Below are 14,591 nucleotides of genomic sequence, written 5' to 3' on the forward strand. Positions count from 1 at the left end.
GACAAATAAAAATATTTTTTAAAAAAACAGAGGGGCCGGTTGTTGGCACACCTGGTTGAGCACACACGTTATAGTGAGCAAGGACCTGGGTTCAAGCCCCTGGTCCCCACCTGCGGGGGTGGGGGGGAGCTTTGCAAGTGGTGAAGCAGTGCTGCAGGTGTCTTATCTGTCTCTCTCCCTCTCTATCTCCTCCTTCCCTCTCAATTTCCGGCTGTTTATACAATAAATAAAGATAATTTAAAAAATAGAGGGTGAGAGAAAGACACCTGCAGACCTGCTTCACTGCATGTGAAGTGTCTCCCCTGCAGGTGGGGAGCTGGGGGCTTGAACCTGGATACTTGCACAGGTCCTTGTGCTTTGTACTATGTGCATTTAACTGAGTGTGCCACCACCATGCCCCCTTAAATTTTTTTTTTTGTATTTATGTATTTTTCACCAGAGCACTGCTCAGCTCTGGCTTATGGTGGTGCCAGGGATTAAACCTGGGACTTTGGAGCTTAGATATGAGAGTCTCTTTGCACAACTGTTATGCTATCTCTTCCACCCTACCTTATTTTTAATGAGAGAGACACAGAAAAAAAATTAGAGAGAGAGAGAGACCACAGCACTGCTGAGCTCTGGCTTATGGTAGTGCTCGGGATTGAAGCTGGGACGTTTTGTGCCTCAAACATGAAAGGCTTCTTGCATAATTATAACCCAGCATGATGATGACTTTTTTTAACTGGAGCCCTATTCAGCTCTGGAAGATGGTGGTGGTGAGGATTGAACCTGGGGCTTCAGAGCCTCAGGCAGGAGAGTCTTTTTGCAGAATCCTTATGCTGTCTCCCAGCCCTCTTAAGGTTTAGGGCTAGGGAGTCGGGCGTTAGGTAGTGCAGTGGGTTAAGCACACCTGCAGGGGAGTCACTTCACAGGCGGTGAAGCAGGTCTGCAGGTGTCTATCTTTCTTTCCTCCTCTCTGTCTCCCCTCCTCTCTCCATTTCTCTCTGTCCTATCCAACAACAACAACAACAATAATAACTACAACAATAAGACAACAAGGACAACAAAAAGGAATGAATAAATATTTTTTAAAAAATGGAAAAAAGGGAACTTGGGCGGCAGCACAACGGGTTAAGTGCAAGTGGCGCAAAGCACAAGGACTAGCGTGAGGACCCCGGTTCAAGCCCCCGGCTCCCCACCTGCAGGGGAGTCGCTTCACAGGCGGTGAAGCAGGTCTGCAGGTGTCTGTCTTCCTCTCCCCCTCTCTGTCTTCCCCTCCTCTCTCCATTTCTCTCTGTCCTATCCAACAATGAAGACATCAACAACAATAATAACTACAACGACAAAAAAGGGGGTAACACAAAGAAAATAAATATTTTTTAAAAATGGAAAAAAAACACACCAAGACACCCCCTCCCAAGTTCTCTATCTGCACACTCCCCATACTGCAGAGAACCCACAGGCTTCCTTGACGATGGAGGGGCAGGTCAACCCAACACCCCACCCCTCGCCCCAACATCTTGACAGGAAAAGGCGACCCAGCATTCAGCAACAATCAGTCAACCCACCCCCACCCAAAAGTCCCATTTTAAGGTTTCATTTATTAATGAGAAAGATAGGAGGAGAGAGAGAAAGAACCAAATGTCACTCTGGTTCATGTGCTGCTGGGGATTGAACTCAGGACCTCATGCTTGAGAGTCTGGTGTTTTGTGCACTGCACCATTCTTCCGGACCACATGACAGACTCTCTTATCAGACTCTGCCCCGCTGGAGCTCACTGGCTGCCTTTGGCCCCATTGCTGCATCAGGGGAAGCTGTCACTTCTTTCATAGGGTGACCAGCCAGGGTCACCCAGGCAGTAGTGAAGCAGGGCGGCAGGAGTGTCTCTCTTTTTTAAAGTGGTTTTTAAAAAATATTTATTCATTTAGTTTTGCTACCCTTGTAGTTACTATTGTTGCTGTTCTTGATGTCCTCGTTGTTGGATAGAACAGAGAGAAATGGAGAGAGGAGGGGAAGACAGAGAGGGGGAGTGAAAGACAGACATCTGCAGACCTGCTTCAGTGCTTGTGAAGTGACTCCCCTGCAGGTGGGGAGCCAGGACTTGAACTGGTATCTTTACACCGGTCCTTGCGCTTTGCGCCACGTGCACTTAACTCGCTGCACTACCGCCTGACTCCTGTCTCTCTCTTTTTTAATATTTATTCCCTTTTGTTACCCTTGTTGTTTTATAGTTGTAGTAGTTACTGATGTCGTTGTTGGATAGGACAGAGAGAAATGGAGAGAGGAGGGGAAGACAGAGAGGGGGAGAGAAAGACACCTGCAGACCGGCTTCACAGCTTGTGAAGCGACTCCCCTGCAGGTAGAGAGCTGGGGGCTCGAACCAGGATCCTTATGTGAGTCCTTGCGCTTTGTGCCACCTGCGCTACTGCCTGACACCCTCTCTCTCCTCTATCTCCCCCTCCCCTCTCAATTTTTCTCTGTCCTATCTAATAATAAAAAAAAATTTAGTCATTTTCCCTTTTTCTTGCCCTTGTTTTATTGTTGTATTTATTGTTGTTTTTGATGTCGTCGTTGTTGGATAGGACAGAGAGAAATGGAGAGTGGAGAGAAAGACAGACACCTGCAGACCTGCTTCACCGCCTGTGAAGTGACTCCCCTGTCGGTGGAGAGCCGGGGGCTTGAACCAGAATCCTTATGCGGGTCCTTGCGCTTTGCGCCACCTGCGCTACTGCCGGATTCCCAACAACAACAACAAAATGTTAAGGGGGAGATAAAAAGACACTTGCAGACCTGCTTCACCGCATGTGAAGTGTCCCCCCCTGCAGATGGAAAGCTGGGAACTCGAACCTAGATCCTAGCATGGGTCCTTGTGCTCAGTACTAACCCCTTTAAATTGCAGATGGACCCGACCTGCAGGGGGACTGCTTCACAGGCGGGGAAGCCGGTCTGCAGGTGTCCATCTTTTCCTCCCCCGCTCTGTCTTCCTCTCCTCTCTCGATGTCTTATTTTTTTGTTTTATTATTATTTTTTTTTACCAGAGCACTGCTCAGCTCTGGCTTATGGTGGTGCGGGGGACTGAACCTGGGACTTTGGAGCCTCAGGCATGTGGTTTCTTTGCATAACCACTATGCTGTTTCCCCTGCCCTTCCTCTCTCGATTTCTGTCTATTCTGTTCTACAACAACAGCAATGGCAGCAGTAACGACAACAAGGGCAACCAAATGGGAAAAATGGCCTCCCAAAAGCAGTGGATTCATGGTGCAGGCGCTGAGCTCCAGCGATAATCCTGGAGGCAAAAAAAAAAAAAAAAAAAAACCCAAATCAACAAACAGAAATGCAGACGGAGTTTGGGGGAAGCAGGGGGACAGGACTGGACATGGTTTAGGACCCAGACTCAGCACTCCTAGTGGCATGAGCGCTTTGTTGTCTGACTGTCGACTGGGTTTCCACAGGGAGAGTGTTACCTAGACCTGAGAGGTGACCCAGTGTAGGGGTGCCTAGCCCAGAGCCTGACCCTGGGGGACCCAGCACAGTAGTTGAAAGGAAAGGTGTCACAGGGCCAACCTAAGGGGGTGCCATCAATTGGAGGGGCCTGGGAAATGGAAAGAAATCACAGAGGTCACTCTGCAGAGGCACCTGATACCTGCCCACAGCCTTTTCTAAAACCACTTTCTCATTCAGAGAGATGCTCTAACACAAGAGCTTCCCCCAAGTGCCTGGGCACCTCCCATTTGGTGCCAGGGTTCAAATCCAAGCCATGCACATCACAAAGCCCTACCCAGTCAGCTCTTACTCCAGCTTCTGGAGCTTCTGAGTGGCTCCGCTCTGGGCCTCCCCTCTCCTGCTTGCCTTTTGCTCAGCGGCTTGGAGCCTCTGGGTTTCTCCTAGTTACTGCGCTAAGGCCCAGCTCCTGCCCCTGTCCCAGGACCGAAGTCTCCAGTCACGCCTGGGGGGTTGACTGAGAGGGTGGGCTTTCATCGTCTTGGCCAGATTCTGTCTCCAAAGCAGAAAATGAGATCACCCCTAGAACCCCCTGGATATTCAGAGAGGGGGAGGAGGAGGAGGAGGAGAAGAAAGAGGAGGAGAGTTCAGCTGAAGAAGTTTCAAAGCTGGGGGTCAGGTGTAGCGCAGGTGGCGCAAAGCACAAGGACTGGCTTAAGGATCCCTGTTCGAGCCCCCGGCTCCTCACCTGCAGGGTGGTCGCTTCACAGGTGATGAAACAGGTCTGCAGGTGTCTTATCTTTTTCTCCCCCTCTCTGTCTTCCCCTCTGCCAGTCCCTGTTCAGGGCGCCAACCCCTCCTCTCTCCATTTCTCTGTCCTATCCAGCAAAAACAACAGCAATGACAACAATAATAACAAGGGTAACAACAAGGGCAACAAAATGGGAAAAATGGCCTCCAGGAGTAGTGGATTCATAGTGCAGGCACCGAGCCCCAGCGATAACCCTGGAGGTAGAAAAAATTTTTTTAAAAAAGTTTCAAAGCTAAGTGTCAGCATGCTCTGAAAATGTGGCTTCCCTCTTTTTTAAAATTATTTATAAAAAGGAAACATTGACAAAACCATGGGATAAGAGGGGTACAACTCCACACAATTCCCACCACCAGAACTCTGTATCCCATCCCCTCCCCTGACAGCTTTCCTATTCTCTATCCCTCTGGGAGTATGGACCCAAGATCATTGTGGGTTGCAGAAGGTGGAAGGTCTAGCTTCTGTAATTGCTTCCCCACTGAACATGGGCGTTGACAGGTTGATCCATACTCCCAGCCTGTCTCTCTCTTTCCCTAGCGGGGTGGGTCTCTGGGGAAGCAGGGCTCCAGGACACATTGGTGGGGTTGTCTGTCCAGGGAAGTCTGGTTGGCATCATGCTGGCATCTGGAACCTGATGGCTGAAGAGAGTTAACATACAAAGCCAAAAAAGTTGTTGGCTAATCATGAACGTAAAGGCTGGAATAGTGCAGATGAAAGTTGGGGGGTCCTCCATTTTGTAGATAGCTAGTAGGCATATTTTAGTTCTATTCCAAAGGGCCTGTGGCTATACTAGTTTTTTGTTTGTTTGCTTTTTTTTTTCCCTAAGCCTGACATCTGATATGCAGGTGGATCCAAGTTATTGTCTGGGGAGATGATGTCATGACTGGAAAAGGACCAGAAAGCTGGATCAGGGACTAGAGTAGCTCCCTAATATGGGAAAGATGTATAAATATTGTTGACTGTAAACCCCATCAATCTGATGTGATCTGGGGCCCATAGTCAGCTTAGGAGCCTATGTGACCTCTGCATCCCTGTAGATCTGAGCTCACCTTCTGTGGTCATGAGTAGGAACATTCCAAGCTGCCCCAGTATCAGGACCCATCTTCCTCAGGTGTAGCATAGAGTATGTTGTCCAGCCTCCCTTCAGAAGATGGAACATTCTCTACCATTGTTGATCCAAGTTGAGGGCAAGGTCCTATGGGGGCCCACAAAGGGGTCTATTGTGTTGTTCCTGATAGAGATGACCGGTAATAATGGAGAGAGGGTTTATTTGAGGTCTAGGCCCATCATGTCTGTTTGGGAATCTCAGGACTCCCCGAATGTGTGTTCCCTTTTGAATAAAGTAGTAAAGTCGGGGGATGGGTGGTGGCGCACCCAGTTAAGTGCACCCATTTATTACCGAGGGCAAGGACCGGGTTCTAGCTCCCGCTCCCCACCCACAGGAGGTCTGCTTCACAAGTCTGGAGTTGTCTGTCTTTCTCGCCCTCTTTCTATCTCCCCATCCTCCCTCAATTTCTCTCTGTCCTACCTATTAAAATGGAGAGGAAAAAAAAAAAGAAATAAAGTCAGGGGTCCAGGGGCCAGGCAGTGGCCCACCTGGTTAAGTGCACACATTACAGTTTGCAAGGACCCAGGTTCAAACCCCTGGACTCCACCTGTAAGGGGTAAACTTCACAAGTGGTGAAGCAGGGCTGCAGGTGTCTCTCTGTCTCTCTCCTCTATCTCCTCCTCCCCTTTCAGTTTCTCTCTGTCTCTATCCAATAATAAATAAAACTATATATAAAAAAGCAAAGAAGGGGGTCACGTGGTAGCGCAGGGGGTTAAGCGCACACGGTGCAAAGCGCAGGGACAGGCATAAGGATCCAGTTTTGAGCCCCTGGCTACCCAACTGAAGGGGAGGATCGCTTCACAAGCAGTGAAGCAGGTCTGCAGGTGTCTGTCTTTCACTCCCCCTCTCTGTCTCCCCTCCTCTCTCGATTACTGTCTTTCCTATCCAACAACAGCAACAGCTATGGCAACAATGACAGTAATAACAACAAGGGCAACAAAATGGGAAAAATGTCCTCCAAGATTTGTAGTGCAGCCACTGAGCCCCAGCGATAACCCTGGAAGCAAATAATAACAATAATAATAATAAAAGTAAAGAGAATTAAAAAAATTTTTTTGTATTTTATTTATTCCCTTTTGTTGCTTTTGTTGTTTTTATTGATGTAATTGTTGGATAGGACAGAGAGAAATGGAGAGAGAAGGGGAAGACAGAGAGGGGGAGAGAAAGATAGACACACCTGCAGACCTGCTTCACCGCCTGTGAAGCGACTCCCCTGCAGGTGGGGAGCCGGGGGCTTGAACCGGGATCCTTATGCTGGTCGTTGTGTTTTGCACCACTTGCGCTTAACCCACTATGCCCAACTCCCAGTAAAGAGAATTTTTTAAAAAAATAATAATAATAACGTCAGGGAGCCAGGCGTGGTGCATTGGTTCAGAACACACATCACAGTGTGTGACAACCTGAGTTCAAGCCCCTGCTCACACCTGCAGGGGGGAAGCTTCACGAGTGGTGAAGCAGGCTGCAAACCTCTCTCTGTCTCTCTCCCTCTCTATCTCCTCCTCCCCTCTCAAATGTCTCCATTCAATAATTAATGCATTGGTTAAGATAGATTAAAAAAATAAAGTCAGAGGCTGGTGGTAGATTCTGCTTCATTACCTGTGAAGTGTCCCCCCTGCAGGTGGGAAGTGGGTAGTGGGGGCTTGAACTCAGCTCTACGTTTGTGTGCCACCACCCAGCTCCCGACTGTGTATGTATGTATGTCTGTGTTTTTAAAAGACATATTTATTTATAAAGAGCCGGGGCCAGGCGGTGGCACGCCTGCTTGAGCACACATGTTACAGTGCACAAAGGATCTGGGTTCAAGTCCCCAGTCCCCACCTGCGGGGGGAAAGCTTTACAAGTGGTTAGGCAGGGCTTCAGCTCTCATATTCTCTCTCTCTCCCTCTCTCTCTTTCTCTCTCAGGCAGTAGCGCAGTGGATTAAGCACACATGGTGCAAAGCGCAAGAACCGGAGTAAGGATCCTGGTTCAAGCCCCCAGCTCCCCACCGGCAGGAGAGCTGCTTCACAGGTGGTGAAGCAGGTCTACAGGTGTCTGTCTTTCTCTCCCCTTCTTTGTCTGTCCCTCCACGCTCCATTTCTTTCTGTCCTATCCAACAATGATGACATCAGTAACTACAACAATAAAACAACAAGGGCAACAAAAGGGAATAAATAAATAACTTAAAAAATAGTTTTAAAAATACATGATTTACTTATTTTAGCACTTCTTTATTTCATAGAATTTGGGAGACAGGGGCCAGGCGTGATGCACCAGGTTAAGCGCACATAATGTGAAGCACAAGGACCCACACAAGGATCCCGGTTGGAGTCCCAGGCTCCCCACCTGCGTGGGGGTGACCTCAGTGCAGGTGTCTCTCTGTTACTCTCTCTCTCCCCATCTCTCTCAATTTCTCTCTGTCCTATCCAATAAAATACAAACAAAATGGCCACCAGGAGCAGTGGATTCATAGTGCTGACACCAAGCTTCAGAGATAACCCTGGAGGTAAAAAAAAAAAAAAAAAAAGAAGAAGAATTTGAGAGACATAGAGAAGAAGAGAAAGGAGGGACCCCTGCAGCTCTGTTCCATCATTTGTGAAGCTTCTCCTCTGCAGATAGGGACCAGCAGACTTGAACCAAGATTGTCTCGCCTGATACCAATGTGCTTATTGGCTGTGCCATGTCTGGTGCCTTTATTTGATCTTACTTTCAAAGATCTTATTTATTTACTTACTTAATTAATTACTTATAAGACAGGAGGAAAGAGAGAAAAAGAACCAGATATCACTTTGGTACACACAGTGCTGGGGATCAAACTCAGGACCTTATGATAGATATTCCAACACTTTATCTAAATGAACCACTTGCAGGACCACTGATATTATTATTATTATTATTATTATTATTTGCCCATACTGTCCTCAGTTCTGGTTTATGGTGAAGCTGAAGCTGAGATTGAACTTGGGACCTCTGGTGCCTCAGGTATGAAAGTGTTGCATAAAACACGGTGATATGGGAGTCGGGCAGTAGCACAGAAGGTTAAGCCCACGTGGTGTGAAGCACAAGGACCCCGGCTCCCCACCTGCAGGGGAGTCGCTTCACAGGCGGTGAAGCAGGTCTGCAGGTGTCTGTCTTTCTCTCCCCCTCTCTGTCTTCCCTTCCCCTCTCCATTTCTCTCTGTCCTATCCAACAATGATGACATCCATAACAACAACAATAATAACCACAACAATGAGACAAGGGCAACAAAAGGGAAAATAAATAGATAAATTTTTAAAAATTTTTAAAAAAAGACTTGTTCATTCCCTGGCACTGAAGAGAAAAAACAAAAAACGGTGAACAGAAGCTATGTGGTAGTACACCTGGTAGATTACACATGTGGCCATGTGCAAGGACTTAACTTCAAGTCCTCAAGTCCCCACCTCAGTGCGATGGAGAGGAGGAGCTTCACGGTCGTTGAAGCAGGTCTGCAGATGTGTATCGTTCTCTCTTGCTCTCTGTCTCTCCCTTAAGTCTCAGCTTCTCTCTGTCTCTACTAAAAAAAGAAAAAAAAAACCAAATGTATAAATACATTTTTTTAAAAAAGAAAAATGATGGAGAGTCAGGCGGTAGCATAGCAGGTTAAGCGCAGGTGGCACAAAGCACAAGGACCATTGTAAGGATCCTGGTTCGAGCCCCTGTCTCCCCACCTGCAGGGGAGTCACTTCACAGGCAGTGAAACAGGTCTGCAGGCGTCTGTCTTTCTCTCCTCCTCTCTGTCTTCCCCTCCTCTCTCCATTTCTCTCTGTCCTATACAACAACAACGACATCAATAATAACAACAGTAATAACTATAACTATAACAGTAAAACAAGGGCAACAAGAGGGAATAAATAAATAAATAAATAATGGTGAACAAGAATAAAATAAAAACTAAATCATTATGTCTGATTGCTAGTCAGTAAGTAATAATTTGAGGTTTCCATTTCCCTGGGGTAGTAGCTGGGGAGCCCTTTTACAGACATGATGGGCCTAGACCTCAAATAAATCCCTCTCCCCATTGTTACCGGTCATCTCTATCAGGATCAACACAATAGACCCCTTTGTGGGCCCCCATAGGACCTTGCCCTCAACTTGGATCAACAATGGTAGCGAATGTTCCATCCTCTAAAGGAAGGCTGGACAACATACTCTATGCTACACCTGAGGAAGATGGGTCCTGATACTGGGGCAGCTTGGAATGTTCCTACTCATGACCACAGAATGTGAGCTCAGATCTACAGGGATGCTGAGGTCACACAGGCTCCTAAGCTGAATATGGGCCCCAGAGCACATCAATTCGATGGGATTTACAGTCAATAATTTTTTAAATATCTTTTAAAAAAATATTTATTTATTCCCTTTTGGTGTCCTTGTTGTTTTATTGTTGTAATTATTGTTGTTGTTGTTGGTCGTTCGTTTTTGGATGAGACAGAGAGAAATGGAGAGAGGAGGAGAAGACAGAGAGGGGGAGAGAAAGATAGACACCTGCAGACCTGCTTCACTGCCTGTGAAGCGACTCCCCTGCAGGTGGGGAGCCAAGGGATCGAACCGGGATCCTTATGCTGGCCTTGTACTTTGCACCATGTGCGCTTAACCTGCTGCGCTACCACCTGACTCCCAGTCAATAATATTTATACCCCTTCCCCATATTAGGGAGCTACTCTTCCCTGATCCAGCTTTCTGGTCCTTTTCCAGCCATGACATCATCTCCCCAGACAATAACTTGGATCCACCTGTATATCAGATTTCAGGTTCAGGGGGAAAAAAAAACTAGTATAGCCATAGGCCCTTTGGAATATAACTAAAATATGCCTACTAGCTATCTACAAATTGGAGAACCCGACAACTCTTCATCTGTAGTAATCCAGCCTCTAGGTTCATGATTAGTCAAAAACTATTTTGGCTTTATATGTTAACTCTCTTTTCAGCCACCAGGTTCCAGATGCTAGCATGATGCCAACCAGACTTCCCTGGACAGACAACCCCACCAATGTGTCCTGGAGCCCTGCTTCTCCAGACCCCCACCCCGCTAGGGAAAGAGAGAGACAGGCTGGGAGTATGGATCTGCCTGCCAACACCCATGTTGAGCGGGGAAGCAATTACAGAAGCCAGACCTTCCACCTTCTGCATCCCACAATGAGCTTGGGTCCATATTCCCATAGGGTTAAAGAATAGGAAAGCTAGGGCGGGGGTAGATAGCATAATGGTTATGTAAAGAGACTCTCATGCCTGAGGCTCCAAAGTCCCAGGTTCAATCCCCTGCACCACCATAAGCCAGAGCTGAGCAGTGCTCTGGTAAAAAATAAAAAAAATAAAAATAAATAAATGAATAAATAAAATAGGAAAGCTATCAGTGGAGGGGATGGGATATGGAGTTCTGGGGGTGGGAATTGTGTGGAGTTGTACCCCTCTTATACTATGGTTCTGTCAGTGTTTCCTTTTTATAAATGAAGAAGATGAAGAGGAAGAAGAAGAAGAAGAAGGAGAAGGAGAAGGAGAAGGAGAAGGAGAAGGAGAAGGAGGAGAAGGAGAAGAAGAAGAAGAAGAAGAAGAAGAAGAAATAATAATAATAATATAACCTAGGGAGCAAAAGCCAAAAGTCTAGGAGGCAGCACGATAGATAAAGCAAATTTGGACTCTCAGGTCTGAGGTCCCAAGTTTTTTTTGTGTTTTTTTTTTTAATTTTTATTTATAAAAAGGAAACACTGGGAGTTGGATGGTAACACAGCAAGTTAAGTGCACATGGTGCAAAGCGCAAGGACTGGTGTAAGGATCCCAGTTCAAACCCCTGGCTTCCTGCCAGTCCTTGTTCAGGGTGCCATTTGCCAGTCTAGCTTCACGGCCGGGAGACAGATGACCAGGGACTCATGGCTGAGCTGGGAAGCAGTATCTCTTTATTCATGTAGAACGCAGCACAATCTAAACTATCTCTAATCACAATCCTGTCCTTATATATCCTGAGGTGGAACTGTCAGGTCGGAAGAGGATGTATGTAGGATAGGGGGTGGGGAAAAAGCTAGAACCAGTGAGGATTAAACCAGTGCCCTGGAGGCAGGGCGGTGCTTAGTTAACCGTGGTTATGTAAATAGACAACACTGTTAAGCCAGCAGGGCGGTGCTTAGTTGAACAGGATTAGAGACAGAGGTTTTAAACAGGGGGGAGCTGCCATACTGCCCAACAGCTTCCCACCTGCAGGGGCATTACTTCACAGGCGGTGAAGCAGGTCTGCAGGTGTCTATCTTTCTCTCCCCCCTCTGTCTTCCCCTCCTCTCTCCATTTCTCTCTGTTCTATCTAACAACGATGACATCAGTAACAACAGCAATAATAACTACAACAACAATATAAAACAACAAGGGCAACAAAAGGGAATAAATAAATAAATAAGGAAACACTAACAAAAACTATAGGGTAAGAGGGGTACAATTCTGGGGAAGTGGGCTCTAGGACACATTGGTGGGTTCATCTGCCCTGGGAAGTCCTCAGTTCTTTTATTTTTTTAACTTTCTATTTAATTTTTTTTCTTTCTATTTATTTTCCCTTTGTTGCCCTTGTTTTTTTATTGTTGTAGTCATTGATGTCGTTGTTGTTAGATAGTACAGAGAGAAATGGGAGAGGAGGGGAAGACAGAGACGGGGAGAGAAAGACAGACACATGCAGACCTGCTTCGCTGCCTGTGAAGCGACTCCCCTGCAGGTGGGGAGCCGGGGGCTCGAACCGGGATCCTTATGCTGGTCCCTGTGCTTTGCAGCCCTTGCGCTTAACCGCTGCGCTACTGCCCGACTCCATAAACTCTTTCTACTTTTATTATTTCTTATTTTTCCCTTTTGTTGCCCTTGCTATTTATCGTTATTGTTGTTGTTGTTATTGATGTCATTGTTGTTGGACAGGACAGAGAGAAATGGGGAGAGGAGGGAAAGACAGAGAGGGGGAGAGAAAGACAGACACCTGCAGACCTGCTTCACCGCCTGTGAAGCGACTCCCCAGCAGGGGAGCCGGGAGCTCAAACCGGGATTCTGATGCCGGCCCTTTTCGCTTCATGCCGCATGCGCAGCCAACTCCCAAGTTCACTATCTGCATAAACAGTACCTGGCACCTAGGTGTTCTGTGAATATCTGTGGGGAAAAAAGAAGGATGGATGGAGAGGAAGAAAGAGAGTAGGGGGTGGGCGGATGGTGGCGCACCTGGTTGAGCGCACAGGTTACAATGCGCAAGGACCCGGGTTTGAGCCTCCAGTCCCCCTCCCCACCACCACCACCTACAGGGGAAGGCTTCACGAGTGGTGTCTTTTCCTTTTTATCTCCCCTTCCTCTCTGGATTTCTGTCTCTATCCAGTAAATAAATAAATATAATAATTAAAATTTAAAAGAGAGAGAGAGAGAGAAGGAAGGAAGGAAGGAAGGAAGGAAGAGTGAAGAGACAGCACAATGTGTATGCAAGAGACTTCCTTGCCTGAAGTTCTTAGGTTCAGGATTCAATCCCCAGCACCACCAGAAGCCAGAGGTGACACTGTAATAGGGACCAGGTTGTGGTACACCTGGTAGAACACACGTTACAGTGCACAGGAACCGGGGCTCACGCCCTCGGTCTCCACCTGTAGGGGGGGAGCTTTACAAGTAGTCTCTCTCTCTCTTTCTTTATCTCCCAGCTCCCTCTTGAAGTCTCACTGTCTTTATCTTAGTAAATAAGAACAAGGTGGTGGTGCACCTGGTTAAGCACAAACATAACAGTTGCAAGGACCCAGGTTCAAGCCCCTGGTCCCCACCGACAAGAGGGGGAAGCTTCATGAGTGGTGAAGCAGGGCTGCAGGTGTCTCTCTTTTTCTCTCTCAATCTCCCCCCTCCCCTCTCAATTTCCTACCATCTCTATTCAGTAATAAATAATAAATAAATATAAAAGGTCTAGTCCTTCATAATTTTTTAAAAGGCCTCATTCTTTTTGTATTTATTCCCTTTTGTTGCCATTGTTGTTTTATTGTTGTAGTTATTATTGTTGTTGTTTTTGTTGCATAGGACAGAGAGAAATGGAGAGTGATGGGGGAAGACAGAGAGGGGGAGAGAAAGACAGACACCTGCAGACCTGCTTCACCGCCTGGGAAGCGACGCCCCTGCAGGTGGGGAGCCGGGGCTCGAACCGGGATCCTTAACGCCGAACCGGGATCCTTAACGCCGGTCCTTACGCTTTGTGCCACCTGCGCTTAACCAGCTGCACTACCGCCCGACTCCCATAATTTTAAAAATAATAATAAGAAAAAAAAATGGAAAGAAGGCAGGGCTTTCTCCCCAACCCGCCAATTTATCCATTTGGTCTCTCCTTGGTTTCTTCTTCCACTGAGGGCTGGGGAGACAGCATAATGGTTCTGTTCTTCTTCTAGCGTTGGCCCTTCTTCCGTAGCCAGTCCACAGCGTCAGGTTGAAAGCTGTCAGGAGCTGCTTGTTGCTGGCTTTGAAAGTGACTGGGATCCATGTGGATTCGGTCGGCTAGGAAGGATCGTCAGTTTCCCCAATGAATGGGGACTCACGGGATGCACCACGAGAAGGTCGATCCAATGCATCCCAAAGGTTCTGTGAAAGAACCTTTAATGCCTCAGGCTCTGAAATCCCCAGGTTCAATCTCCAGCACCACTATAAGCCAGAACAGAGCAATGTCCTGGTGTTTTTCCCTCTTTCTCACATTAAAGTAAATAATTAAAACATTTTTTTAAACTGATGTCGACCCACTGTGAAAGGTTTGGGGGAATAGGATGGGTGGTGGGGGCGCTCCAGGAATTCGCTCAACAAGAAGCACAGGACTTGCACGCTTGAGTTTCTGGGTTCGATCCCTGCACAGGCAAGAGCGATGGTGCTCTGGAGCCCACATACATCATCTCAAATAAATAAGCAAAAAACAACCAAGGGGTTGCCCGAGGCGGCTGAGCATATGTATTCCGGCGGGAGGCAGCTCCCCGCCTTGCTGACACCTGGGCCCAGACCCGTCGCTCCATCGCGGGGGCCAGGCCAGAGGAGGGTCGGGCAGGGGACGGAGGGGGCAGGTGGCTGCAGGCCCGCAGAGACCGTGTTGCATAGGCCGGAGCCTCGCGCTGCGGGTCCCTGGTCCCCCGCGCGGGCGGGGCGGGGGGGCGGAGCCTCACGGTCATGATTGGCTGCGGCCCGCGGGGCGGGGCGGTAGCGGCGTCTGTGATTGGCTGCTCTTTGCGGGGGCGGGCGGGCCGGGCGGCGGTGATTGGCTGGGCGCGCGGGGCGGCGCGGGGACTGTTCGC

The sequence above is a fragment of the Erinaceus europaeus genome, chromosome 8 (genome assembly GCF_950295315.1).
Source record: "Erinaceus europaeus chromosome 8, mEriEur2.1, whole genome shotgun sequence".
Lineage (NCBI taxonomy): Eukaryota > Metazoa > Chordata > Mammalia > Eulipotyphla > Erinaceidae > Erinaceus > Erinaceus europaeus.